This window comes from Cnephaeus nilssonii, assembly GCF_951640355.1.
Source record: "Cnephaeus nilssonii genome assembly, chromosome: 7".
Taxonomy (NCBI): domain Eukaryota; kingdom Metazoa; phylum Chordata; class Mammalia; order Chiroptera; family Vespertilionidae; genus Cnephaeus; species Cnephaeus nilssonii.
This window is the reverse complement of record NC_137078.1, coordinates 97,619,038-97,646,963: the sequence shown is the minus strand read 5'-3', so window position 1 is coordinate 97,646,963 and position 27,926 is coordinate 97,619,038. Positions and strand designations below refer to the sequence as shown.

Sequence of the window (27,926 nt, the reverse complement as noted above, 5' to 3'; positions counted from 1 at the left end):
GGGGCTTGGTGTGTCAGGGAAAAACTCGCGTCAGGCGCAGCTCAGGCTCCAGGAGAGCGGGGGACCCCCCCCCCCCCATCACTACCACCCCGCCCCCGGGCTTCCCCCGCTAGGGTTTGGCGTTGCCTTTAAATGGCCCTGGTGCCCTGCCCACCTGGCCGACTGCACAGCCCAGCTCCGGCCTTTCTCCCCCTCCCGCCCAGAAGTTCAGCCCCAGCCCCAAAGCTGCGACCTCCGCCCTCATCCCGCCGGGGCGGAAGCTTTTCTCGTTTCTCTGAGCATCATCACTTGGGTTCCCTCCACAACGCCCCCCCCCCCCGCCCCCCGCCCCATAGCAGATGGGGGGAGCACCGGCACCCCTCAACCAAGGAGCCAGCCACCTAACACTTGTGCCTCTGTCCACTCCTTGGCCCTCATTATTTTCTCTCAGATAAGGCACGTTGGTGGGTCTCTGCCATGGCCCCCAAACGCCCCTGCTGTGGCCGGATAAGTTGAGATTCCTTAAACTTTAGTGGCCAAGTTGTGCGCTGGGCCTGGGGGCTCAGGGAAGGAGGCAGCCAGGCCGGCGGGAATGTGGGCAGCTGTGCTGGTGAAGCACCTGGATCACACCCCCCCCTCTCCCTCGTCCCGCCTGCGTCCACCCCCCTGATTCAGGGAAGGCCACACCGCCTTCGATAGGACAGGACCCCTGGCTTTCTCTGGTCTTTGGGCGGCATCCAGCAAAAGGGTGCTGGCCTACGTTTGCAATATTTCTATTTTGCAAAGCCAAGGGCCCACGGAGGCCTGGGGCAAAGGCGTCAGTTGACAATCTACTCCTTCTCCCACGTTCCCTTATTTTTCTTTTTTCTTGGATTGCTCTTTAGTTTCGAATGGCCTCACAGGAGGTTAGCATCCCTCACCTACTTCACTGCCTTCTTGGCATTCCTGGTTGTCGCACAACCCTCCACCCTTCAGGCCTGCCCCATCCCCAGGTAGGAATAGTAGGAGGAGGCCCCGAAGCGGCACTGAGTTCCTCGGTCCCTCAAACTCTGCATAAGGGAGCAGAGCTCTTTAAAGAAACCAAGGCACGCGCGACCCAGAGGCTCGGACAACTGCTGGCACAGGGCAGCCGGGCCGAGAGGGCCGTGAGCTGCTCCCCACGCAGGACCTCAGACAGGGCATCTCTGGGTCCGGGACTGCTCTGGGGTACACACACGCCTCGGGGTGCTCCCACCCATGACTTCCCCAAGCAAGGTCTGCAGCTTTGGGCTGTAACAACAGAGAGTCAATCCCAAACCCCAGTCCCGAGCGTCCGTTTCCCCATCAGGGCAACGGGCTGCAGACGGAAGCCTGAAGGCATAGGGGCAGACGGATGATTTCTGGGTGCATCTGGAGGCATCTCGTGTATGGGGAGCTCCCTGCATGTATGGCCCACGGCCTGCTGGCTCCTTTTGAAGTCCTGCTGGGCTTCTGCTGATGGTGACCGGGAGGCAAGGCCACCTGGATTGGCTGCGCGATAACTTTTGAGGTCTCTGGTGGACCAGGACGGGAGAGGAATGGCCGCAGGGACAGACCTGGGAGAGCTGGAAGGCAGGCAAGCAGGCAGGGCCAGCCAGAGGGTGGAGGGAGGCGGGGGCTGCCCGGAGAGCCTCTGCCCTGGCACGGCCATGGCCGCCATCAGCTACTGTGGGGTGAAGAGGCCCTGCCCAAGGGTGAGGGGCCTTCTCCAACGGGCCAGAGAGGCCCAGGAAACGAGGCCATCTTGTGTTCTGATTTGAGAAGGTCTGCGAAGAAGGCTGAGGCGCTGAGGTCTTGGGTGTGAGTCAGAGGCCGCGTAATGGAAGGGTCCCGGATTTCTATCTCTGTCTCTTTCCCTTTGGGTGTGTGCTCGTAGGAAGGGGAGAGGCCAGAACTCTGGCATCTGTGGCCCATTTCTAACTTGAGGATCCTGATGTGCTGACACCTCCTTAGACCCGGAGGCCAGGCCAGAGTCAGGACATTTGTGCCTGGGACTTGGGGGACGAAAAGCCCAATGACACAATCCCTCCGGGTCTCGAGGCGCTGGGCCCAGAGCCACCAGCGCCTCCTTACACACCTCACCTCTGAGAGAAAAAGTGGAGACCTCCCCCCCCCCCCCCCCCCAGGCCCCTCACAGGAGCCCGGGAAGCAGCCGGCTCCCAGGCGCGCCTCAGCCGCTGGCTCCAGTCCCCTCGCAGCCCCAGTGTGCCCACTCATTCTCCCTCCCTCCCGAGCCTGCGGCCTTCTCACTCACCAGCCTGTTTACACACCAGGTATCTCAGGCTTTATCTGCTCTCATTTTGAATTTGTAACTTTCACATAAACTTGAACAAAGCTCCTTTTGTTCCTGCACCCCACCCCAGGATCCCAATAAACTGGTTCCCTCCGAGGCGACTGGGCCAGGGCACAGAAGCCTCGGCCAAAGACTGTGTGTGCATGTGAGCAAGCATGTTCGCACCTGCGAGGGAGTCCGCGTGCTTGCGTGTGAGTGCGCTCCCCAGGCTGACGGAGGGAGGGTGGAAGGGAGAGCAGTGAGCGAGCAAAGTGTGGACAGGACGGCCTGCCAGGGCACCCGAGGGGGTGGGCCACGGGAGGGTGGGTGTCAGGGCCGGGGGGGGGGGGGCAGGGCCGAAGGAAGCAAAGGGCAGAGGGGAGCAGCAGGGCGGGCGGCGGAGCGGGGGGCTGGGCCGGGCTGGAGCTGAGTGTAAGGCAGACCCAGGGATTGCATTATGGTGGCAGAGGGGCTGGCACAGCCGCGCGCGTGGCCCCGTAATCCTGTTAGCCAGCAATCTCCATTCCGAAAGAGCTTCATTTCTTTGTGAATATTTGTAAACTAGATATCTAATGGAAAATTATAGGAAAATTATAGTGAAATTCATGACGGAGAAATCCGATTATCCCTAATTCAATTATGCCATCTTAGCCCACACAGCACATTTCCCATTTTTTTCCCATAAATACCGATGCCAGGGGTCCCGGTAATCAAATAAAATTGAAAATCATCTTCCCATTAAATTCAATTAGCCGCAATTTCTAAAGCCTATCAGAGATTTTAATTACTAAATTATAAAATTCTCCAATGCTAAATTGAAACCAAAAAAATTGCACATCCTTATATTTCACAGGAAAAAAAAAAGGGGCCAGCAAAATCCTTGAAAAATGCCCTCCTCGCCGTGCTCAGCTCCAGAGCAGGTTCCCCACCTGCAGGGACCTCGCATCGCTGCCTACCTCCTTGCCCACCTCGGAGGAAGCCAGAGGGCAGGGGACTGGGCCCTGTCAGGGGAGGGGCCGAGGGACATTCATCTACCAGAGGGGCAAACCACACCTCCAAACCCGTGCAGCTCGGGGCTGGGCTGATCCCTGGAGCGGACCTTCCTTCCTTCCTGGCGGTCCTGACCCCTGAGAAGCCCTCAACTCTGTCCCTAACCAGGAAGTCCAGAATCGCCACCTTCTTGACCCTTGGACTGGGCTCAGGTCACAGCGTGGCCTCAGGGCTCTCATGGTTCTAGGGCAGGAGACCAGAGGCAACTAGCTTCTTACCCAAGTGGCAGCTCTCTAACCACCCTGCCGGCCCCCGGGGGGCTGGGGCAGGGGAGGGGACGGAGCCTGGTGTTAAGGGTGGACAGATATCACGGATGGTTCCGTGGCCCCAGGTCTTCTCCACAGCATTCCCGAGGGCCCTGGGCCCTGGCAGCGTTCCACTCTCCTGGGAGAAGAGCTGGAATTGGCACGGTCCAAATCTGGCCTCTCCCCTGCACTTCTAGCTCATTCTCTCTGGGAAGCCGACAGCCCTGAACGGGCCGGGAGACACCCCCCTGCCCCATGGGAGAGTGCACGCTTTTACCCCACCTTCCTCTAGGGAGGTGATGGCCACAGCCCCCTTCCCCACCCAGACCACTTACCCTGCTCTAAAGGCTTGTCTAGAAGTCAGAAGAGCCTGGGGAGGTGGCATCAATGGTGGCATAAAGTGACCCCAGGTGGGTGGCGGGGTGGGCAGCTGATGGGGCCGGCAGTTTCGGGGCAGCCAGCAGGAGCGTTGCCGCAGCCCAGCACCCAGGGAGCAGGTTTAATTTGCCAGGCAGTCAGGAGTGCCAGCAGGGGAGGTACCCGCAAACAAAACAAAAACAAAAAAGTTAATTATCTTTGGCTTTTTCTTAATAAATATCCAAACTGGCCCGGCCGGATCCTCCACTTTGGAGGGAGAGAGGAGAAGGAGGAAAAAAACCCAAACCAAATCCAACAGACACTCGTTCTCTCGCGTCTACCTTTCCTTTGTCTCTCGCTCTTGGATTTATCTCTTATCGGAGGCAGTCTGTTTCACATTAATTCCCCGATTTTTAAGTGTAAGCGTGTGGCCTAAAGCCTTCTTTGGTTTGTTTTAGTTTTGGGGTGGGAACGTATGAGTGTGACGAAGAAAGAGGTAGAAGGGAAGAAAAGGGCGAAAAGGAAAAGGAGAGAAGCGAAGGAGAGACTGAAAGATGGAAGGAGAGACAGAGGGTGTGATTCAGGGAACGGAGCTAGTCGCCTTGCCCCTGTGGGCACGGCCCAGCCTGTGGCCCCAACCTGGGCAGGGACCTGCTCTGGAATGTGGTGCTGGCATTTTATTTCAGTCACCACTATCGGCTGCGGGAGATATGGGGATTTCTCATTTTAAAATTCCGAAACCACCCAGGTCTCACTGGCCACTTCAGCTCCTCTGGCTGCTGGTTCCTGTGCCAACCCCCCTGTGCCCGAGGCTTGGCTGGGGACGCGAAGGGGAGGCTGGCTGTCCTTCGGGGGGGGGGGGGGTGAGGTTTCTCTGTATGGAATCGTACGTGTACCTGGGGAGGGAGATGCCTGTTGCCACCTGGGCCTACGTGTTCGGATGGTGCTCATACACGCCTGAGCCCATGCAGTTGGAAACATGCGTCATGGCATGTGGGTTGGGGGGGGAGGGTAGCCGGGACGTTGGGCGGGCAGGCCCTCACGGAGCTGTGCCTCTGGAGACCCACTACCTCGGTTCAAAGCCCAGCTCCATCGCTCACTGGCTGTGCAACCTTAATCAAGTCACTGCTCCTCTCTGAGCCGCCACATTCTCCGTATCAGAGGGAATAAGGAGTAGTGATCGCTTAAGGCCGGCGGTCGAGGGAATGGAGAGGGACTGCTACTGAGTCCAGGGTTTCTTCCTGGGGGATGGCAATATTCTACAATTAGATAGTGATGATGGTTGCACAACCTTGTCAATGATACACTTGCATGTAAATTATCTATATAATAAAAGGGTAATATGCTAATTAGACTGGGAGACCTTCCAGACAAAGCCATGGTGGCAGGGCCTAGGCAGAGGCAGTTAGGGGCGATCAGACTGGCCGGGGAGGGCAGTTGGGGGCAATCAAGCCGGCCGGGGAGGGCAGTTGGAAGTGAGCAGGTCGCGGGGGAGGGCAGTTAGGGCGAGCAGGCCAGCGCAGGGGGCAGTTGGTGCCAAGCAGGCTGGCGGGGGGGGCAGGTGGGGCGATCAGGCTGGCAGGGGGGGGCAGGTGGGGGCAATCAGGCCAGCAGGGGGTGGCAGTTGGGGGCGATCAGGCCGGTAGGCAGAGTATTTAGGGGTGATCAGGCAGGCAAGTAGGTGAGTGGTTAGGAGCCAGCGGTCCCAGATTGCAAGAGGGATGTCCGAAACCGGCAGTCGGACATCCCCCGAGGGGTCCCAGATTGGAGAGGGTGCAGGCCCGGCTGAAGGATAATCCCCCTGCCCCCTGTGCACGAATTTCATGCACAGGGCCACTAATATCTCAATAAAGTGGTTATTAAGAAAGTGGGGACAAAATGGGGAGTAACAATAGCATTTACCGCTTAGAGTGGTCGTGAGGGCGCAGTACAGAGCCTGGCACAGAGTAGGCACTCAATGAGAACAGTGGTTCGTGACTAATGTGGATCTGGGAGGATGGCTGGCCTAGGGCCTGGGCTGGTGTCCGTGAACGTATACTGCTGGTGCTTACTAACGTCTCCCTGGGTCCCTGGCGCCCAGCCTGTAGGTTGTCAAGCAGCTGAGCTGCCCCCGTACTTGTTCGGGGCTCCTGGGTGGCTGCTCCCTGGCAGGGAATGGAGAGTGCAGGCCCCCCTTCCGGCCTCCCTGCCTGGGTCCCTGGAGAGGAGGCTGCCCACCATGGCGGGCAGACGCCGCCCGCTCTCCGTCTCACAGCGCTCATATTTTCCATGTGCAGCAGACCGTGAATTCACCTTCATACTAGTTACAGGGTTATTTAGCTTCTCCTGACACTGACAATCACCAAACTTTAATTCGCTACTTGTCTTCTCCCTGCTGCGCCCTCTGCCCACCCCCAAAATCCCTGGGAGAGGATGGGAAGGACCTAGTCTGGCCTCCTCTTGCCAAAGCTTGCCCTTCGGAGTGATGGGGGGGGGGGCGTGGGGGGCGTGGGGGTTGGTCAGAAGGAGAAGATGATGGCAGAGTGTGGGGGGTAGAGACCAGTGCGGGAGAGGAAGCACCGGGGCCAGGGGACCTTCCGGCCTGCTCCTCCGGCCTGACAGTAATGTATTCAGCCCGACAGCCATCCTGTCGTGAATGAAGACTCGGCAGGCCGGGCCGCGCGTCTGAGGCCGGACAGCCCCAGCCAGGACCTAGGGGCCAGGACTCGCAGAGCCCCCAGGACCAGGCAGCTGGCCTGAGCTGGCTCCTTCGCCTCCTGCTAGACAGGCAGGTGCCCATCAGGGAACCGACGGGAGGGAGCTCATTCTTCCCCAGCTGAGGAGCCAGCTCTCATGCGTTCCTGCCGCCACCCTGCCAGTCTCCGGTCAGGCAGAGCTATCTCCCCTGCAGCGGCCTCTCTCCAGCCTGCTGCTCTGTTGCTTCTATCCCGTCTCTCTTTCCCTGATGGAGGCAGGGGGATCTGTTCAAAGCTACTCCCAAGTCAGATGGGAAATAGAGACTCCGAGACATCTCTCGCCGAGCACCCGAATCACAATCCCTGGCGGCGTGTGGGAGACGGGCCCGAACCGGGCGGCCGGGCACCTGCTCCCTCGCCCATTGGGAGAGGCGCGGCTGCCCCACACCCACGGCCACCCAGCAGGGTCTCTGCCTCTCTTTCCCTCGGCTCCAGCAGATCCCCTTCCTCCCGTCTCCCCTGTGCTCCCACACTTTCCCAGAACGGGGTGCAGCTCCCAGAAGGTCCACAGAGGCCTCCAGTTGGCTGAGGGGCAGGTGAACCCAGAGAGTCAGACTCCACCTCTCAGCCACCCTCCACCTCCTGATCACCCTCCGCTTCCCCCTCCAGCTTTGCTCTGACAACTGTTGGGTGGAGCCAGGGGGCTCTTACTCCCCAAATCCAAGCTGGGCCGCCGGCCACTCATTATGCAGAGCCCCAGAAGCAGAGTGCTGAGCTGGGAGGACCACGGAGACCAGAGGCCTGGCGAGGACCTGGCAGGGGAGCTTGGAAAAGCAGAGGCGGGGAGGGGGTGGGGGCAGAGGCAGGGTGGGGGGCAGAGGCAGGAGGGGAGAGGCAGGGAAATGCACAGAGGGATTAAGCGGTGCCTGCTTCCTTCTAGCCCTGTTCCCCTGCCCCACCCCTGCTGGCGGGGGAGGTGGCCACGGTGGCCTGGGCGAGAGAGATGTCCACGGGACCGATGGCAGCGATGGGAGAAGGGGCTTGTTGACTGCAAACTGTCCATTATGGCTCAGATTATAAGCATATTGTGCAGGGCTCTCTGCACGATGCCGAGGAAATCCAATACGCTGAAAGGTTAATGCAATCAATTAGGGTGACAAGGAAGTAAAGTAAAGCCTTCGGAGTAGATGAAAAGGAGAGAGAGAGACAGAGAGACAGAGAGAGCGGGGGAGCGAGCACCATGGAGTTGGGGTGCAGCAGTACGGGTGGTGGGAAGGCGAGGGGGAAGAGAAGCGAGCGGGACGCAGAGAGAAGGCTGGAGGGATCGGAAGGGCCCGGAGCCCAGGAAGACAGACAGGGAGGCAGCGGCGGCAGCAGCAGGAGAGGCGGCCGGTGAGCTGTGCCAGAACGCAGGCAGCTCCGTCTCAGACCTCTGACTGCTGCACAGCTTCATTTCCTCCCTCCTCCCCCGCCCTGTCCTCTCCCCCTGCCTGCCTTTCCTCCGGGGCTGGGAACCTGGCTCCCACATCAGCTCACGGCACCAGGGATGTGTCAGAGCAGCCTGGTCCCTGCCCCTGCACAGAGCAGGTGCCCCCCACGTGGCCTCCTGCTTCCCTCGCAGCAGCAGCAGCACCCAACACCACCCCCAGCATCCTGGCTCCTCCTTGCAACAGGCCTGCGGCAGGAGAGCGTGGTGGTCAGGACCCTTTCACAGATGGAGAAACTGGTGCTCATGAAGGTTACCCCAGGAGCCTCTCCTTCTCCAAGAAGTCAGACGCAGAGGTCCTGGGACAGGGGTGGGGGACCCCGTGGAACCTGCCCAGGGAGAGGAGGGAACAGGGGCACTTCCCACTTGCCAGGCCCCAGGCTAGACACCTTGGACGACATGAACTCGCTTCCTTGTCCCAATAACCCTGCAAAGGAGATACTCGGCTCACCTCCTGGAAGAGGCAAGGGTGGATCTGAGGGTCAGCTACAGGCTAAGGATAGAGACACAGGGGATGCTGGGAGCAAGAGCCGAGGAAACAGTGGCTGTCGGGGAGAGGCAAGCGGGGACTTCTAGGTGGGACTGAGTAGAGGATGAGAGAGCAGGTCAGGGCTGCAAGCAGCCCACAACCTCAGGACAGGGCTCCAGACCACCGCCCCGGCCCCTCAAAGCAATCCCTCGAAAGACAAGAGCACAGGGCGAAGGGATGGTTGCACAACACTGTGAAAGTTCTGAATGCCTGGAAACTGTGCACTTAAAATGGTTACAATGTTAAATTTCATGTTTTGTATATTACCTTTAAGAGAGAGAGAGAGAGAGAGAGAGAGAGAGAGAGCGAGCGCGAGCGAGAGCGCAGAAGGCAGGAGCCAGAACCTCCAGAGCAGGAGTTAGCAAACATTTTCTGTGAAGGGCCAGCTGGTAAACATTTTAGGCTTTGCAGGCAAACGCCCTCTGTTGCAGCTACCCAGTGCTGCCATTGTAGAGTGAAAGCAGCCACAGCCAATATGAAAACGAGTGGGCGTGGCTGTGTCTCAATAAAACTTTATTTACAAAAACAGGCAGTGGGCCACAGGTGGCCCATGGGCTATACTTTGCCAAGTCCTGCTCCAGAGAATGGACACACACAGGGCTGACTTTCAGGATCAGGAATGCCAGACTCGGTCCCACTGTCCGGGGACAGAATTATCCAATCTACACTTTGCCAAGGAGGCGAAGGAAGGGATGGGCAGTAGCCTCGGGGGGAAGTCAGGCTCTCTTTACCAGCAGAGGATGGAGACACGAGAAGGGAACAAGAGCAAGCGCTGGCATGGGAAACAGATGCCAGCTCCCATCAGCCCTTCGCTGAGCTGCAGATCCTCACGGGGGATCCGCAGGGTGGGGACTCGCAGCTCCCAACATTCTAGGCGGCTGGATGCCACGAGAAAGGTGTGAGGCTGCGGCTAAGAGCGGGGGCCAGAGTGGGGCAGCGGGCTGGGCTGCCCAGCAGGGCCGCCAGGGGAGAGGAAGGCGAGGAGAGAGGCCTGGGGAGCAGCGCTGTAACCAGGGTGGTGCTGGTGGCAAAGGGAGGAATCCACGGGCCCCAGCGAGAGCGCAGGGCGCGGGCCGGGCCTGCCCTACACCAGCCGCCTCTGATCACGTTTTCAGGGCCACTGCCCGCCGGCACAGACAATGCTGGGGGAGCCTTTGAAGTCCCAAAGGGATGCCGCGTGGGAGCCTCTCGAATCCCCTCCCTGCCCCCCGTCCTCCGGAGGGAGGGGGCCAGCAGGACAAAACCCGGAGCCGGCCGCAGCCGGCCAGAAACGCGGGAGACAAAGGGAAAACAAACAGGTTTGGAGCCAGGCGCGCGGTGCCGTGTCTGTCCCCCACCCCGCCGAGCACGGATGATGGATGGCTGAGCCAGCCAGCTCGCCTGCCGGGCAGGCCCCGCTATTTACATAACACTGGCGTTCCACCGGTCACCTCTGACACGGCGCTGCCTGGGGCCGAGGCCCGGTGGCCCCCGAGGTTCCTGGAGCCACTCGGGGTCTGAGACAGCCTGTGAAGCCCTGGGCCTGGGGAGCCCTGGGCCTGGGGAAGGGCAAGACAGCAGCCTGCTCTGGGCTCGGCCTGAGGCCTCCAACCTGCCAGCCTCTCATGGAGGAAGGAGAGGGCCACAGCCTCCTCCGAGGAGAGAGCGCTTTCAAATCAGCCAGGTTCCCCACGCTCCGGGCTATAGGCAGAGCTTGGGAGGAGTGTGTGTGTGTGGGGGGGGCGTGGGGGGGGGAGAGAAAGCCGGCAGCAGCCAGCACAGCAGGCACACGGAGCTGCAGGGAGCTGGGCATGGTAACCCCGGGCAGGCCAGCCCTGGCACCACAGACGCCGCTTTGCCCTGCGCTGCCTTGAACACACCCGATGCCCAAAGACTGCATCCCAGGTGCCCAGACCATTGGCAGCCTAGGAGCCGGTCTGAGGGCTCCTACTCAGGCCACCTTTCCCACCAGGTCCAAGTGGGCAATGCGAGCCCAATGCTGAGTCTTCATCTTCCCAATCCGCGCCGGATGCTCAGCATGGCCAGCCCCCCCACCCCCCATCCCCCGGCCCAGGGGACACCGCAGCAGCCAGGGCTCACCGGTGGGGGGAGGGGGCTCAGGCCTTACCTCGTCGCGGGTCCTGGAGGCTCCTCTTGGGCAGTAGGGGCGTCACTTCATCCTGGGGAGAGAGAGAGAGGAGCCCTGTTAGCCTTTAAGGCAGCGTGCCCGCCTCTGCTGTCCACCCAGGGGCTCCTGCCACCCTGGGCCTAGGGGCTGGCCCGCTAGGACCTGCCAAAGGGGTCAAAGATTCAGACACACTGAGTGGGCACTGAGTGGAAATACGACCCTCAGGACACCCCCCACCAGAGACCAGAGGCAGAGATGGGGGTGGGGGGAGGGGATGCTCCCATGAGCTGCAGGCCAGGGGCCAGGGACAGAATCCAGCAGCACCCACTCCTTGACTCTCTCCCCCGCTGGCCCCTGAAAATAAAAACGACAGATGCCAAGCTGTTCACTATAGCAAGTGGGTGACAGGGTCAAGGGTGGACCAGGGGCCCACGGCACTGACCGCACCTCCCTCCCTGGGGTCCTACGCATGAGTCACAACACGCCGCAATGGGGCCACGGAAGAAGGTAGATGGTGCGAGAATGTGCGTCTTTAGTCAACTCACTGCTCGGCCCAGCTTGCCAGGCTCGGGCCCTGCTCCTCAGGGTGAGTTTGGAGAGCCAGGGTCAAGTGGCACAGGCTCCCCACGCGGGTGGCAAACCCGAATAACCCTCTGCCTGCTGACCTGGGCCCCCTGCCCTTGACTGAGCCGGGCCCTGCCATCCCGCCGCCGCCCCCCCCCCCCCCCCCCGCCGGCCTCAGAACTCTACCCACATCAGGAGAGCGTTTTCTCTTTATTATGTTTTTCCTCCCCACTCCTCCATGGGTGGCTTATCAATGATGCAAGAGGAATAATACCCATTTCCTTAGGCCGCGTAATCCCCAAATCAGATTGGGGGATAGAGAGAGGTGAGGTGACCTTGCACAGGGCTGGGGACTGCACCCAGTCCTGCTGCCCGCCGCCCTCCTCAGGACATACTTAGACAGAGAACATTAATCGTACTTGACACGTCCTCCCAAGGAGGGCTGGGTCCTCCGCCAGCTTCTGCTGCCTTTGCTGGGCTGCCTGAGCAGAGGGTGCCCACCAGGGCAGAGCCCGCCCTGCTGGACACAGGGCTTTGCCGGGCATCGAGCAGTTGGGAGGATTGCCCCGTGGGCCTCTGAGACCTGCCCATCTGATCCAGATGGTGAGAAGCTGGGGTCTGCAGAGAGCTGTGCCAACCGAGAGAGGGGGCAGCAGAGAGGAAGGGGGAGCCATGCCAAGGCGGAAGGGGGGGGCAGAGGCGGGAAGAGTGGTAAAGGGAAGAAGCAGGAGAGGAGATGGAGGAAGTGGAGGCCAAGCAGAGCAGGGCAGGGCCACGGGGTGGGGCGAGGGCCGGAGCCCCGGGACTCCACCGAGAGGCGCTGGGCAGGCCTGGCTCCCATCCCGGCCAGCCGGCCAGCCAGCCAGGGACCCGGCAGGGCGGCATCACTGTCCTGTCCATCCCACACTCGCCTGCCTGAGATCTCTCCAGGCGCCCTGGCTAGCCTCCCTTGAACCCCCAAAGCCCCCCAACTCCACAACTCCAGTATCTCCCTTCCACCACCTTTTTCTCCCCTCCCAGCCTCCCCGGCAACTGTGCATTTATTAATTCATGAGGCACTAATTAGTTCTTTGTTTAATTTTGTGTTAAACAGACTGACCGGAATGATAACGACTTGCAGCGCAGTGTTGCCGTCCCCAACCAACCCTGTTTTCTGACAACAAGGGAGCGCGGAGACCGGAGCGCTGAACCCAAATCCCTCAGCAGTTGCACTTCATTAAGTCAAAATGTGACAAGAAGCTTAGAGAGCAACTTGCAGATCTGATCGCACAGAGCCATCAGGGAGGAAACTTTCCAGGAGTTGGTCAGGGTGGAGGAGGGACAGGGAGGGGCAGCGATGTTTACCGGGTGGGGACCAGGAGGTGAGCTGGGGTTCTGTCCCTCACCCGCCCCCCCGGCAGGTGGCCCGGCTGATGGGAGCAGAGAGGTCGTATCTGGGTGGGACCTGGGATGCCGGGTGGATTCTGGAACCCCAGTGGGGACCCGAGAAGTTCAACTTCATCTCTGTATTCTTGCCTGGCATTTTCCGTCTCTCTCTGCCTCTCGCTGTCCCTGATGTCTGGCTCTGGCCCGTGTGAGTGACTGACTGGGCAGAGACCGACAAAGAATCAGAAAGCTGCCGTGGTGAAGGAAGGATTCGGCAAGGCGGGAAAACACAGGAGAGCGGTGCCCCTCCACGTAGGAAGGTTGAAGTTAAGCACACTCTTATTGGCTAAGAAGAGAAGTTACATGCTCAGGAATCATGACCCATGTATCCATTCTCTGCCAGCTGCCCACCCGCCCCACTCATCCATGAACCTATCCACCCATCCACCCAACCACCCATCCACCCAACCACTCATCCATCCATCCACCCATCCATCCATGAACCTATCCACCCATCCACCCATCTAACCATGCACCTATCCATCCATCCACCCATCCATCCATCCACCCATCCACCCATCCACCCATCCATCCATGCACCTATCCATCCATCCATGTACCTATCCATCCATCCATGTACCCATCCATCCACCCATCCACCCATCTAACCATGTACCTATCCATCCACCCACCCATCCATCCATCCATCCACCTATCCATCCATCCATCCATCTACCCATCCATCCATCCATCCATCCATCCACCCACCCATCCACCCATCCATCCATGCACCTATCCATCCATGCATGCATCCATCCACCCACCCAATGTTCTTTATCCTAAGTACTCTGACCAGAACACTGAGGACCAAGAGGTTGAGTTCTCTGTAGAGGCACCCAGCAAATTAGAACCAGAACCGGGCCCCGGAGCTCCCAGGCTGTGGTGGCTGACAGCGGGCAGGCAGCTGAGCCAACAACAGCCTGTGACCGCTCCCTCCCGTCCAGTGAAAAAGCAGAGTGTCCACCCCGAGGTGTCAAGCCGCTGACCCCTCTGCTCACGGCATGAGTGAGGACGGATGGATCAAAACCAAAGTCTAAAGGCAGGCCCGCCCTTCTTCTCCCTGACCCAGGTCTCTGAGGCTGTGCCCAGGGCCTTGCATACGAACAAGAACATGGACCGGGGAGAATAAGACACAGAGGACCCAGACTAACGGAGCCCGATTGAGTGGGAAGATCCTGTTGCCTTTTTCCCATTGGCCGCTGCACCTGTGCAGGTGTGGCCTGCCCTCCCTCTGAGAGCCCGCCCAGGCAGCCCACGGGCCCAGGCAGAGTCCACCGGTCAGCCTTGCCAAGGCCTTCCCCTGGCCAGGCCCGAAGCCCAGTGGTCTCTCACTCCAGCCTGGAAGCCCTGGGCTGGCTTCTGTTAATTTGCTGTTAGGCTGCCTAAGCAAACCAATTAAAACTAATCATTAATTATAAAAGAGCAAGAAGAGAGCAGAGAGGGTGAAAGATGGAGATGGAAGGAGGAAGCGGGAAAGTGGGAAGGAGAGGAAGACCCAGGAAGATCCAGGGAGCTGTCAGGGGCGGAAGGGGGGGGGGCATGGGCCTGGGAGCTGGGAGGGACGCGAGGCTCGCCCTGCACAAGGGGTGCTGGAGCGGAGGGAGGGCGAGCAGGAAGACAGGGATGGTGGAGAGGGGGCTGCCAGGGGCCAGGGGGAGAGGAAGGTCGGGAGAGGCGGGGAGGGGCCGAGGGAGGGTGCAGAAGGGGCTGGGCCCGGCGTACCAAGCCCCGAAGAGGCCTCATCCATCTGCAGTGCCCGCTGTGGGGCCACCGACACCCCAGGACGTGGCTTCTGAGAGCTGCCCCGGCTCCCAGGCCCCATATGCATGAGGCTCAGCTGATTATGCAGCCCCAGGCCAGGCTCCTGGTCCCTGCGCCCGACCTGCTCCCAGCCCTCTCAGGCCATGGAGGCTCGGGGCAGCTGCCGGCCGCCATCTACCCCCCGGCGCTGTCTCTGCCCCCTCCCCCGCCTCACACACCCCCTCTCCCAGGCCGGCCTTTCACGGCGCTGAGGCCATGTCAGCCGGGCAGCTCGGGGAGGGGGGCGCACAGACAACAAGGGGAGTGTCATGGAAACGGGCACTTCCCCCAGAAATATTCTGTTTGGCCCCCTTCCTGCAAGGAGGGCTGTCAGGAGCCTGAGTGGGAGCCTCGCCACCCCGGGACCAGGCGTGACAAAACCTATTTTCTGCCTCAAATTTGATTGATTAAAAAACTTTTTAGGAAAACCATGTTAAAAGAGTGAAAAAAAGAGAGAGGGCGAATGAGAGAGAGAGAGGGAGGGAGAGAGAGAGGGGGAAAGAAAGACAGAGAGAATGGAAATGCGACCAGGGGAGAAAGGCCAGAGCCAGGGGCCCAGCAGTTACCCCGGCGACGGCCGCCAGGGGATGCGTGCCAGGGGGACAGCCACCGCATAACCGGGCAGAACGGAAAGGTCATCGGGAGCCGGGAACTTCACTCCGTGGAGAGCGGGACAAGGAGGGGCGAGGGCCCCGCACACTCCAGCAGGTGCCGGGTCCGGACAGACGGACGGATGGACGAGGCGGCAGCCAGGGTGGGTTAGCTGCCCAGCCTGGGCAGAGGAGCCAGCACCCCAAGGCAGGCAGGTGGCAGGTGGGGGTGGCCGCCAGCCCCGGGAGTCAGCCGGTCTCGGGTCCGGCTCTGGAATTTGGCCGGAATCCTGAGAAATCTGCCCAGGGTCACGAGGGAGGCTCCAGTGGTTTGGGGACAGGAAAGGGGTTTTCCCACCTTGTTCTCAGAAGCCCTGGCGCAGAGGACAGTTTTAAATGAGTAAGTAAATAAGCTGGGAGGTGCCCGGCTGACCCCCCTACCCTCCCCCCCCCCCATCCTGCAGCGGTTCAACGCCAGCCTCTGGCCTCCACTCTCCTCCCTCCCCATCCCAGCCTCCCGCCCCGGCCCAGGCCGCCGCGCCTCTGCGCGTGTGCCCAGCGCGGTCCCACGCCTAGCTGGCCCTCTCTCTTCCCATCTCAGAAACGGAGACAGACCTGGCCTGACTTGGACGGGATGGGATCCTGCCATACCCCCTCAGGGCTCCCTCCAGGGGAAGAGCCAGCCTCCCCACCCCTCCTGACACCCCGAGGAGGAAGGACTCCTCATTTCCCCGAAGGCAGAGGCGGCTCGGCTCTCCCTGGCGGGACCCGAACTCTCCCCAGAAGACGGGTCCAGGTCGGTGGGCAAGTTTGTTCCCCTCCGTCCAAGGGCCTCGCAAGTCAAGGTGAGGCGTGGCTCTGGCCAAGGAGTCAGCAAGATTTCTCCCGGGTGCTGGGAGGGGCGCCCGGCAGCGTCCAATCCGGCCTTTGCCAGCTCAGGGCTCCAGTGGGGTGAGGCGGTGCCTGGTTGGACAGACAGGTGCATTCTGCAGACAGATGCACAGGAAGGCGACAGGGCTCCGGGCCTTGCCCCAGCGCTCGGCCAGGGAAACAGCCTTAGTCTCTCCCCGACCCTGTTCCACGGTGATCGGCAGGTAGTGATTGAGCACATACTACATGCATGACACTGTGCTGGCGCGAGGAAGATGAAACGTACGGCATACGAGACACAGGGCAGAGGGGGTGAGCCTCGCGTTGGAGCCCGCCTCTGCCACGGACTGCCCGTGACCTGGTGGGCAGGCTGCTTCCCCTGGAAAATGGGGGTACACGCGTCCCTGCCTCAAAGGTAGCTCATTCGGCACCTCTTTCTTGAGCACCTGCTTTATGCGTGATACTGTCCTAGACCTGGAGAACAGGGGTACGCCTCACGGAGCCGCCCTCTCGGGTTGTCACGAAGACCCCCTGAAACAACGCTATAGCAGGTGCTCAATAAAGGCCGCCTGCGTTAGCTCGCGGGCCCCCCTGCCTTTGAGAAGCCAGGGAGAGATCTAGCAAGTCCACTCCTAGGGTTATACCCAAGAGAACGGAAAGCAGGCACGCAAACACTCGCTTGATCATGTTCATAGCAGCTCTCGGCACAATAGCCAGAAGGTGGACACGACCCAAACGCCTGCCCATCGACAGGTGGCTGGATAAACAGCACGTGACACCACCACACAATGGAATATTGTTCAGCCATAAAGAGAATGAAATCCTCTGCCCTGGCCAGTGTTGCTCAGTGGTTAGAGCACTGGACCTCTCACTGAAGGGTCGAAGGTTCGATGCCCAGTCAAGGGCACGTACCTGGGTTAGGGCCCCCCCTCCCTTCCTACATCGGGGCGCCTACAGGAGGCAACCAATTCATGTGTCTCCCTCATATCGGTCTCTCTCTCTCTCTCTCTCTCTCTCTCTCTCTCTCTCTCTCTGCCCCTCCTTCCTTCCCTTCTACTCTCTCTCTGCAAAGCAATGGGAAAAATATCCCCGGGTGCGGATTAACAACAAAAATAATGACCTTCTCACATGCGCTACAACAAAGATGGACCTTGACAACGTTCATGCTCAGTGAGAGAAGCCAGACAGAAAGCACATGCTGTGTGGTTCCATGTCTATGAAATGTCCAGAACACGCACACCCGCAGAGACAGGAAGCAGGGGAGTGGCTGTCAGGGGCTGGGGAGGCGGCGTGGGGAGTGCCTGCTCATGGGAACAGAGTTTCTGTTTGGGCTGATGATCCTGGTGGTGGCTGCACAACATGGTACCGGTCCTTCGTGCCACTGAACTGTGCCCTTTCAAATGGCTACAAGGGTACATCTTCTCGCCACGTGGCAGCCCAGCACACGTGTTAGAAGGGCCACGCAAGGGGCAGGAAGGCCAAGCCACCATCTCAGGTGGATCCTCTCGCCCTCCTGTCCTCCATCCGTGACCGCGTGAACTACTGCCCGACGTATGCCCACGCCTCGCAGGACCTTTGCGGGAAAAGGCACCATCGGAAGGCTAGGATGCCTCCAGCGACGGGCCTCCCCTTAGGACACATCACTCAAGTGCCTACCATTCCGTCTGCCCAGTGCTATGGGTCCCCTGCACACACACACACACACACGCACACACACACACACACACACACGCACACACACTGATCTCCTCTCACATGTGGGTCCCAGCCCACCCATCTCTCTCCCAGGCTCCCAGAGAACTTTTGCTGCCGCCCAGCGTCTTGGTGCCACGAGCTGCCCGCGGATGGAGAAGGAGGGTCTGAGAGCATGACTTCCCCACCCGTAGGGCTCCAGGGCTCCCCAGGGGCGGGAGTTCCGCCTCGCAGGGAAAGCCTAGGGTACCCAGAGCCGGGCCTCTGGGGCAGCCCCCCACCCCTCACCCCACCCTCCCGCCTGCTCCCGAATGCTGTGCACACAGAAACCCTTGCCTTGGCCCGCGAACTGTCAGGAGATCAACAAACAAAAGCTGCTTCTTGACAGGGAGTCATTTATATTTTAGCTTCGTTCCATTATCCTAACGAATCCTTCATCAGCAGATGCAATATTAACAGCAGAAAATCAGCTCATTACATCTGGGGGGATTTCATCAAGACGGCAATCATGTACGCAGCTCCCCGAGCCTTCGAGAGGCCAGTGCGGCACTTATTTATTTATTTTGTTACTTATTTATTTAATTTTTGGGGTTCTTTCCACATAATTGCACTGCCTCTCAGGTCTTTAATAAATAATTTGTAGGTCCTGCACTCACACAGCTTCGCTCTCTGCCATGAGAGCCTGCCGCAGCCAAAATATTTACCAATATTTTAAAGTCGTTAGAATCGGGGGGGGGGGGGGGGAGTGGGGAATGGCCCTCTCTCTTCTAGAAACAGCCTGGTGGGGGGCTACGTGCGTGGCCCCCCCTCGGGCCCTCCCACCCCATCTCTTGGTCCGAGGGCAGCCGTGTGGACGGGGAGCTCCTGGGGACAGGCCCACGCCGCTTCTCCGGGCTTCCTTCGTCGGAGCAGGGGTTCCTGGGAGCTCTGAGAGAGGGAGGCGCCCATCCCTAAGGGGTACCGTGGGCTTCTCCCGGCTGAGAAGGCCTAGCTTCTGGAAAGGCCCCCCACGGTGCGGTGGCAGGAACTTTCACCCGCCTGCGCTGGGCTGGGGCATTCTTTTGGGGTGGCATCCCCGGGGCCACCCAACGTGGGAGCTCAGCGGAGGAGGAGTCCTGGTTCCAGCAGGCCCTGGGGCTGCTGCGGCTGAGAGTGAAGGACAGCCTAACCCATTCCTCCCGGCTTCCCCAGGTTATGCCTCTAACTTCAAGGGAAAGGGAGTCCAGGTGGCCCAGAAGGCAGACCCTGTCCCGTTTTACAGATGCGAAAACTGAGGTTCGACACGCGCCAGCGCTCTTCCCAAGGCCGCACGGCTGAGGAAAGGCACAGGACCAGGATTCCCACTCCCAGTGGCTCAGCTGTGCCTCCCCGCTTTCCGCCCGCTCGGCCCGAGCCTCCAGGCCACAGCCCGGCCCTCGAAGGCTCCCGGCTCCACCCACAGGCTGCAGTGGCCACGGGGCCCGGCAGCCACCCCTGCCACCAGCGCGGGGCCGCCGCGCTCTCACAGGTTTTTCCCAGCGGGGCCTGGATTCCTGCCCAGCCGGGAATGTGCTCCCGGGATGTCAATTCTAATCGCCCGGCGCTCTGGCAGAATTAAGCTCCGGTTTGTCGGACAACATCCCAAAGTTTCAGAAATCCAGGGCAGGCTCTCTAATCAGGCTGCAGGACAAAGGTCTGGCCTGACCCTGTCACTTCCACTTACTCCTCCTGTCTGTCTCCCCGCCGCGGCCTTTCCGCAGCTTCCTCCAGCCTCTGCCCTTCCCTGGCCAGCTCAGCGCGCCCCCCCCGCCCCCCCCCCCCCACAGCTCCCCTGTTTCTCCGCCCAGCGTTTCCCCTCTCTAAGCAGCTGTACTAATCCTGTTGTTCCACCATCCAGAGCTGAGGCCTTGCTTTGAGACCGACCTGCGGCCAGCCCCTGCCTGCTGGCCTCGCCGTGGCCGGGCCTCCCTCGGGTTCACTGCCTCCCGGGGGCCCCTCCCCGGCTCCAGGGAGAGGTGCTCACAGAGCTGTTCGCAGCTCCGCGTCCCCTTGCCTTCGGTCAGTCTGACTCGGGGTCCCTGTAACTGCCCCCGAAGCATCCTTGAGCCTCCATCCTGTCTGAGGGGTCAGCTCGTGGGCCCTGGAAAGCCTTGCCCCCCCCCCCGGGCCATGTTTGGGGACGCACATGCAGGCAGAGACCTCCCCTTCTCAGCACGGGAAGAGCATGGGTGGGGGGGGGGGCCCATGGTGAGGACCACAAAGCCTTGGCTCTCCCCGACGGTGGCCATCAGGACGGGATGAGGAGCCCGGGAGCCGGACAGCGTGGCCAGGAGAAGGGCCCTGTGCAGCCAGGCTGAGGGGCGCCCCCAGGATGCCCGAGCGGCAGAGAGGCCTCTTTCTCCACCCCCCCTAACCCCCACCCCCCTCCCTTTCTACACGGCTCTCGCCTGGACCCCGGGCGCCGAGACCTGCCTCAGTTTCCAGGGGAAGTTAGATGCACAAGCTGGTGGGAAGAGGAACACCTTTACGGCTCAGAAGCGCGGGTGGGGACCACGGCTTCAATCTGGTTTGCTCACATCAAAAGAATCACGGGGGAGGGGGGGGAGGAGTGGTATGGACGGTCAAGAGGACACCAAGTGTGGCTGCGTGTGAGCCTGGGCGCCGACCAGAACCCCAGAGGAGGGCAGGGTCCCCGGAGAGAGCAGGGCAGGAAGGCACCGGGGCTCACAGGGAAGGCTCAAGGAGGGAGAAACAGAAATGGAGACGTCGGTGTGTCCTTTTGCTGGCTCCAGAAGGCACAAGAGATCCAGACTGGCCAGGTTAGGTGTGTGTGTGTGTGTGTGTGTGGGGGGGGGTCCCCAAGAGCTGCCCAACTGGCAGGGAGCCGGAAAGTCCTGGAATGCCACAGGTAGGCAGGGCCATGCCACCGCTCTCCTGGCTTCCCCCTGTGACCTGGGCGGAGCCCTCACCCTGGGCACGGAGTCCTGGCCTGCACGGGCATTCCCTCCCCTCCCAGCTTCCTCGGCCATGGTGTGAGGACTGGGGACCCCCTTTCTCAGAGTTGTAATGATGGGTAACTCCCCACTGCCTAACAGTCTCTCCTGCATCCTGTCAAACACCCCCATCCCACGCTGGCCCTGCCTTCACCGCACGGACAGCCCAGGTGGCCGGAGGGAGTCACCTGAGTCTTGGGTGGGCCGGAGCCGGGACTGGAGGCCTCCTGAGGCAGTGGTCGGCAAACCCATTAGTCCACAGAGCCAAATATCAACAGGACAACGATTGAAACTTCTTTTGAGAGCCAAATTTTTTAAACTTAAACTTCTTCTAACACCACTTCTTTAAAATAGACTCACCCAGGCCGTGGTATTTTGTGGAAGAGCCACACTCAAGGGGCCAAAGAGCCGCATGTGGCTCGCGAGCCGCAGTTTGCCGACCACGGTCCTGGGGAATGAAGAATCGCCTGCCTGTTCGTACTGTGGAGAAAGCCCGGCAGTTCCCACCACACCCACCCCCCACTCCCGCCTCCTACAGCTCCAAGATCCCCCAAAACTTCCAGCTTTGCTTCTCTGCCCTCCCGTCGGCCTCACCTTTCCTCCCTCGCTGTGCTGGGTGTTGGTGAGATGTTGGTTTTTTTCTTTTTTGCAATTTATCAGCAGATTGTGTGGAGCTGAGTGGTGTGAGCCTCACCCTGCTAAATAAAGCTTTGGTATTTCTGATAAAGCCATCAAATTCCTTATCACACTGACACAAAGTGCATTTAAAGAGACAGACACCCGGTTCCTCCCTCCCCATCAGCCCCTGCTCCCTCCACTCGGTTCAGATTTCCACCTACTTAGGCTCCTCTGGATCAGACTCCAAATACGGCTGCCACGGGCGTGCAGGGGGCGAGGGCAGGGGGCAGAGGCCGGCTGCCCTCTGCAACTCCCACCCACCCCTGCTGCTGGCACCCTGAGCAGGGACTCGGGTCCACAGGGAGTAGCATGTACTTCCTGCCCCAACTCTGGAACCAGAAGAGAGCTATCAATAGGCACGTCCTGCAACAGGGGATGTCCTCATAAACAGAACAATCCTGTTAGGTCAACAGCCGGCAGCTGGAGGAAGAGTCCCCGGTAGGCCGCTCGGTCGCCTCGGCCGCAGCAGGACCAAAGCGGGTGGCAAGGACAGGACCGAGAGGTTGACCAGGGTGCCCAGCAAGCTTGACTGGGCTCAGCACAGTCCCGGTTCCTCGCACGGCCCTGTGAGGCGGGCAGAGCGATCACCCCACCTGACAGATGAGGAAACCGAGTGTGGCTCAGGCTGGCCAGCGGCTCTGCTCAGTGAGACACCCTTCCCCTAATTTGATTGCAACGTTTACCCCTAGGCCACCTCCCCGCTGATGATGCCACAAAGACAGGGCCTCCCGTGTCCCAGTGCCCTCTCCACCTCCCCAGCCTCAGCTCGCAGCCCGGGCCCTGCGCCCACACACAGCCTGTTGGTTGAGGAATCAAATTTATTATTTTTAATTATTTTGATTTATCAAAGCAGCAGCTACAATCATATTAAACCCACTTGGCTTCTTGGCATTTAACAGAGACAGCTGCCGCAGGGCTCCCCCAGACCCCATAAAACACCCAGCCTGCCCACCTGCTCCCCAGGGAGGGCACCCCAGGCCCCTTCTCCAAGAACCCCAAATTTGAGGGCCACCAGGCCCCCCCACCTTGCCCTGCCGGAAGCACATGCCGCCGGAGTCGCTGAGGAACGGACGGTGGGAATGAAACCAGCTGGGGCAAAGCCGCCAGGTGCTTTAGGAAAAGTCACCTCTGTCCCCAGCGCCGGCGACCCTCCCAGGGTCCTGACCCGCTGGGAGGAGAGGAGACCCAACCGCCCCCCCGCCCCGGCTGGCACTGACGGCCTGCACTGTCCCAGGCCTGCACTGGGCATCTATGCAGATGAGCCGATTACTCCCAGACCCCTGCCCTCTGTGCCAGAGAAACTGAGGCTCAGAGAAGGGGGTGCACAGATGAGTCGATTCATGGCTCCACCCGGAACTGGGCCCGGTCCCCAGGAGCTCACGAGTCTGGCGCAGTGGGCTCAGAGCCAGCAGGGTATAGAGGAACCGGGCACGTCAATATTCCAAGCGAAACTGCACACGAACGGCACAGGCGATGCTCGAAGGGCTGGAAGGGGCACCCCCGGGGTTCAAGGGCCCCCCCTCACCCAGTGAAGGCAGCTCTTCAGCCCTCAGGGCAAGGCAAACCGCACGAACACGGGCAGGCTTCTCGGGGCGAGAGGAGGCAGGGGTGCAGGGAGACAGTCTCAACACCAGTCCTCTGACCTCCTGCGCTGAACTTACAGCCGGCGGCTGCCATCAGAGCCCGACGCCCGCCGGTCCCCACGGCACTGCCCGGAGGCCCCGCAGCCCGGCGGGAGGAGCTCGGCTCCGGCTGCGAGTCCCGATCTCTGATGGGCTCCGATGGGCATGTTATCTGGCCTCTCTGAGGTTGAGTTTCTTTATCTATCACACGTGTGCAATGATAGTGCCTATCTCAGAGGGTTGCGGTCAGGATTCGGGGAGACCATGAGGGCAGCGCCCTTAGCGGAGTGTCTACACATGTTCTACGTGCAAAAAGCGGCGGCAGTCATCGTCGTCACCACCGTCACCGTCACCATCATCACCGCGACCTAAGCACCTCTCCCACCGGGACACAGCAATAGGGAGCGTGGCTTCGGGGCTGGTTCCAGCACAGAGACTGGGACGCCAGAGGCTGGTGCCTCTCTGCCAGGCTCCCCCACGAGCCCGGGGAGCTCAGAAATGTCCAGAGGAGGTGGTCCCCGGGGCCTGCCCAGCGAACCTGCCAAACCAGCCAACAGAAACCTAGGATTTCAGGCCGGAGGGGAAGCCAGGGTGATTGGCGGCAGTCAGGTTTGCCTATCAAAAAACGGTACATTCACTCAGCTTTCCGCCGGGACTCATGCCCTAATATGGGCCAGCAGCTTTCTGGGTTATTTCGAGTGTGTGTGATAATGACTCCAGTCTTTGCTTCTGCTGCCCCCAGAAAACTTTCCATCGGGGGAGAGGGAGGGTTGTTGGCAAACAGTGAGAAGGGCCTGGGGAAGCCCAAGGTCAGAAAGGATGCAGTGAGTGGGCGCAGAGGGGTAAGCCCAGGGGGAGGGGAGAGCCGAAGGGGGCTGACCCAGGGGCCAAGGTGAGCGCGGGAGGGCAGGGAGCTGGGGAAGGCGAGCCAGGACACCAAGGACCGGTCCCCTTGCCCACGGCCCTGGGCAAATGCGCAGAGCAGGACAACCATCGGCCCGCCCCCTGCGTCCTGGCCTAGGGGCCCCTGGGCTCCTGGACTTATTTGCATATTAATGAGCTTCTGCCCAGGCGTGGCCCATCGACTACACAGGGTTAACTCCAGACGGAGGGCCTGGCTGGCTCTGATTTCACTCTACCTCGATTTCTACTGCTCCCATCACCTACCTCCCCCACCCCCTGATCTTAGGAAAAAAAACCCATCAAAATAACTATTTTATGTCTCCAAATATGCAGATCATTTTCTTTAATGAAAGATGCTTGACGTCTCCGATCCAATTAATATGCAAATGCAGGAGAGGATTTATTTGTGACATTCTGTCTGGGTGAGAGAAAACAAAAAAGGCCTGTTAACCAAAACACTAATTGCTGTGACTGATTGTCACATATCATCATTTTCATAGGGTCTCCATTCCCGGCTCTCGGGGAGCTCAAACCGGGACGCATCCACGCGGGCATCAAGGAGAAACAGGGCGACCGGCTACCTGTCGGTCCCTCCCCACCAGGTCCGTGTGGGGGTCAGCGAGGTTGGAGGTTCCCACTGGTCCCCGTCCCGTGGGGCCCGTCACCAACAGCCTGCAGAACTTTGCCGTCTCCCACAGACGGAGGAGGGAGCGGGGCCCGGTCTCCTGGGATCTGAGGGGCGGCCGGACCCGCAGCCGCCCGCCTTCGGCCTTGCTGCAGCACAGCTGCGCTTCAGTCGCCTGCTCGCGCCTGCTAGGCGGTAGGGCCTGTCCAGGGTCAGAGGAAAGAGGGGGAGCCTCCTGGGTCCTCTCGCTTACCACACTCCACTCTCTGCTCTCGCTGTTCGCACTGTATCTTACACCTCGCGCTCCTCACAGCACTTGGTGAGAGAAGCCCCCTGGGGAAACTGAGGCAGGGCATGGCATCCTCTCCTTAAGATGGCACAGGGAATCGATGGAAATGTCTGAAGATTACCAGGCCTCTCTGCAGACACCTGCATCTTAGCCCCACCCCCACCCCACCCCCGCCCCCTGTCACCAGACTGAAGTGGGCGGGTCAGCTGTCACAGCCTCATCTCCCCTGAGCAACCCAGACCCCTGAGCAGGACCATGAGCTTCCTTGAGGGAGAGCAGGGCGGGGAGTGAGTGCCGACGGGCACCCTTCTTCCCAAGGGCCAAGGGGGAGCTGAGAGAGACACGTCTTGCGGAAGACACGAGGGTGCTGGGGGCCACGCGGTTCCCGATTCCAGTGGAAGAAGATGTGTTCAAGCGGCCTCTTTCCCTCCCGGGGGGCGGCGGACATGGGGAGACCTGGGGCCCAGTAGCTGGGAAGGCTGATCTCCCAACGCTCGACCACCAAAGTTCGGGGCGCTCAAAGGCGGCCTCTCCCACCTTCCCGACACCTCCCTAGGACTCCCCTAGTTTCTAAGGACACTGAAAACCGGGGTGTGGCAAGCCACAGTGGGCAATGCCAAAGAGCCCTGAGGGTCCCTGGGTCCCTGAGCGCCTCCATGGGTGCTGGGCCCAGCCGAGGGCCCTGGTGGTGGGGGGGGGCGCGGGGGCGGGGCTCTGCATCTTGTAGGAAAAGTTACGGTTCAGCCTCAGACACAGGGACAGCGAAGCAACAGCCATCTGGTGGGCACCGGTCTCAATCGGCCAGGGCCCCGAGACGGCCCCTCGTGGACGCGGTGGTGGCAGGAAGGTAGCTGCGTCCCAGGTGACTCCCATCTCAGACATCCCGGCCTGCCGCCCCGGCCCAGCTGCCTCCCTCGGGCAACTCCACGGGCCTCCAGGAAGAGCTGGCGCCAGGGCAGCAAGGGGCAGACACTCTCCCCCCAAAAGGCCTGCCCCCGCACCCCGGGAACAGGCTCAGCAGGATGCCGTGCGGGGGAGCTTGGAAGCCTTCCGGGAAGAGCCCGGCCCTGGCACCGGGCCCGCCGGGAAGGAGGGGAGCCGGGTCTGCCACTCCGTCTGCCGCTCACCTGACTCGCGCCCACGGGGGCTGAGCACCAATGGGGTGTGCGTGGGCGCAGACGGGAGGCGCACCGTGGCGCCAGGAGCCAAAGGGGGAAGGTGGGCGGCCGGGGAGTGGCAGCAGGTTGGCTGGTCAGCGGAACGGCGCTCTGGCTGTAAAGTCGGGCGTGAAGGCCCCACCCACCCGAGTGGGATGAGATGAAGGGTCCCCATCGAACCCTGAGCCCGTCTCAGCCCGGAAGCACCCACGTCTCCCTGCCCCTGCCCTGCCCGCCGCCATTAGCTGAACGAGAGGCCTTGCTCCTTAGCTTATGCCCACCCAGCGGGCGCTCTCAGGCACAGCCTATGGGTCGCTGGGGTCCGGGGAGCATCAACGTGGCCTCACTGTGCCATGATCTTGAGCCCCTTTAAGACCAACCCATCTGTGTGTTCAAACTTCCCATAAAACGAAGGAGTGAGTGGCTGTGGCTCTGAGCAGTCTGTGAACGCCAGATGCCTGCCCCCCACCCAGCGCCCCCCCCTCCCCCGGTGCCCAGCCTGGGGGCAGCACAGGCCCCACCGACACGGCGGCCCGGGGTACAGAGGTCGGGTCCGGTAGACGGGCTCCCGTGCTGGGCGAGAGAAGCTTTGCTTTGGCAGGCGCTGCTGTCGGCTCCGAGGGAAGGACGGCGCCCAGGGCCCCCCAAGCTCGCTCCCTCTCTGTCTCCGTCTTGCTCGGCCCTCTCTCCCACCGTCCTTCCCCTGGTACGGGGCCCTCAGGCACAGATGTCTAGACACCCTGTCCCATGGTTGATGTCCCCTAACTCCCACCTGCACCCTGGCTTCTCTCCCCGTCAGCTTACTCGGCCATCTTAGGCGGCCGCCCCAACTCAGCACTGCCTTAACCTTAGGCACCCCAACCCCGGAGCCCTCCTCCCCTGGATCCTGGGGTTCTTCCCAAGTCCAAACCACATCAGCATGGGTCAACCCCCAAACTCACACCCACCTGAACTTCTGCCCAAGTCTCCCAGCTCATTCAGGTTCCTGGTGGGGACAAGTCTAGAATCGGTTACCCCAATGGGGCCCTGGCAGAGAGGCGGGAGAGTCCCCCACCTTTGCGGAAAGGGGTGTCCGGTTAACACCACGCCGGCGCTGAAGATGCCCCGGCGTACAGTCCACCGGGTTGGAGCAAAGGCCACGTGGTCAGAGCCAGACTGTAAACAGGCAGCGGATCCTGCCCCATGGCCCCCTCCCCAGCACCCAGAACCTTTCTGCGGAAATCAAAGTGAACACAACTGTTACCAAGTCACTGCTAAAATATTTACCAGCCTGGCGACGTGCCGGAGGTGCTTGGCACCGAGGGTTTGCGTATTTACAAGGCTGTTTTAAAGGGGAGAAAGCAAAATAAGGTAACCTGAGCTAGGAGACCGAGGGGCCAGGTGGCACCTCCCAGCTGTCAGCTGTCCCAGGCGCACGGGGCGCCGGCACCGCACCGGGAGAGGTTCCCCCAGAACGGGCGGGGACAGCGGGCAGGCTTTGGAGCTGCGGAGTCACCCAACCAGCCGGGGTGGGGGCTCAGGCATTGGGGCAAAGACAGCGGCCCACGTTCAAGACATTTCTCCCCAGCCCAAACCGCTGGGCGCACAGCACAAGCCCCACGCTGCCCCCCGGTTTCTGCATCCTCGCTCAGAGGGGTTGGGGGCGGGGGGCGCACTGTGCCTTATCCAGGGGGGCCCCGGTCGGGAGAGGGGAAACATAGGGGGAGGCAGGCGGTGGGGGCCCCCAGAGGCTGACATAAGGGGGACATACGGGGACCTGAGGGAGAAAACACACTCAAGTTCCTTCTTCTTCCTCTTCCTTTGAAGTTCCCTTGTGGTTTGAATTTAATTTTGATTTTCTCAACTTTAGCAGATTGAAGTTGAAATAACCTACAAATTACTTAATGTGTTGTAAATCTGGGGGAATTCAGGGGTAATGGGGACCACATGGCGGCTGGGAGGAGGCGCACAGAGGGCTAAGCGAAGGCAGCCCCCGCGAACACGCAGGTGGCTGCCGCGGACGGGGACTCTGGATGCCCTGG

General features: G+C 60.8%; 1 protein-coding gene across 1 annotated transcript in view; it reads right to left on the bottom strand.

Annotated features, from left to right (window-relative positions):
• The window catches only part of CASZ1 (castor zinc finger 1), a 147,592-nt gene that overhangs the window by 55,751 nt on the left and 63,915 nt on the right, over nt 1-27,926 (bottom strand). The window contains exon 3 of the mRNA XM_079778227.1: nt 10,719-10,770. The gene's annotated coding sequence lies outside the window, so the exon portion shown is untranslated. The remainder of the gene's footprint in view (nt 1-10,718; nt 10,771-27,926) is intronic.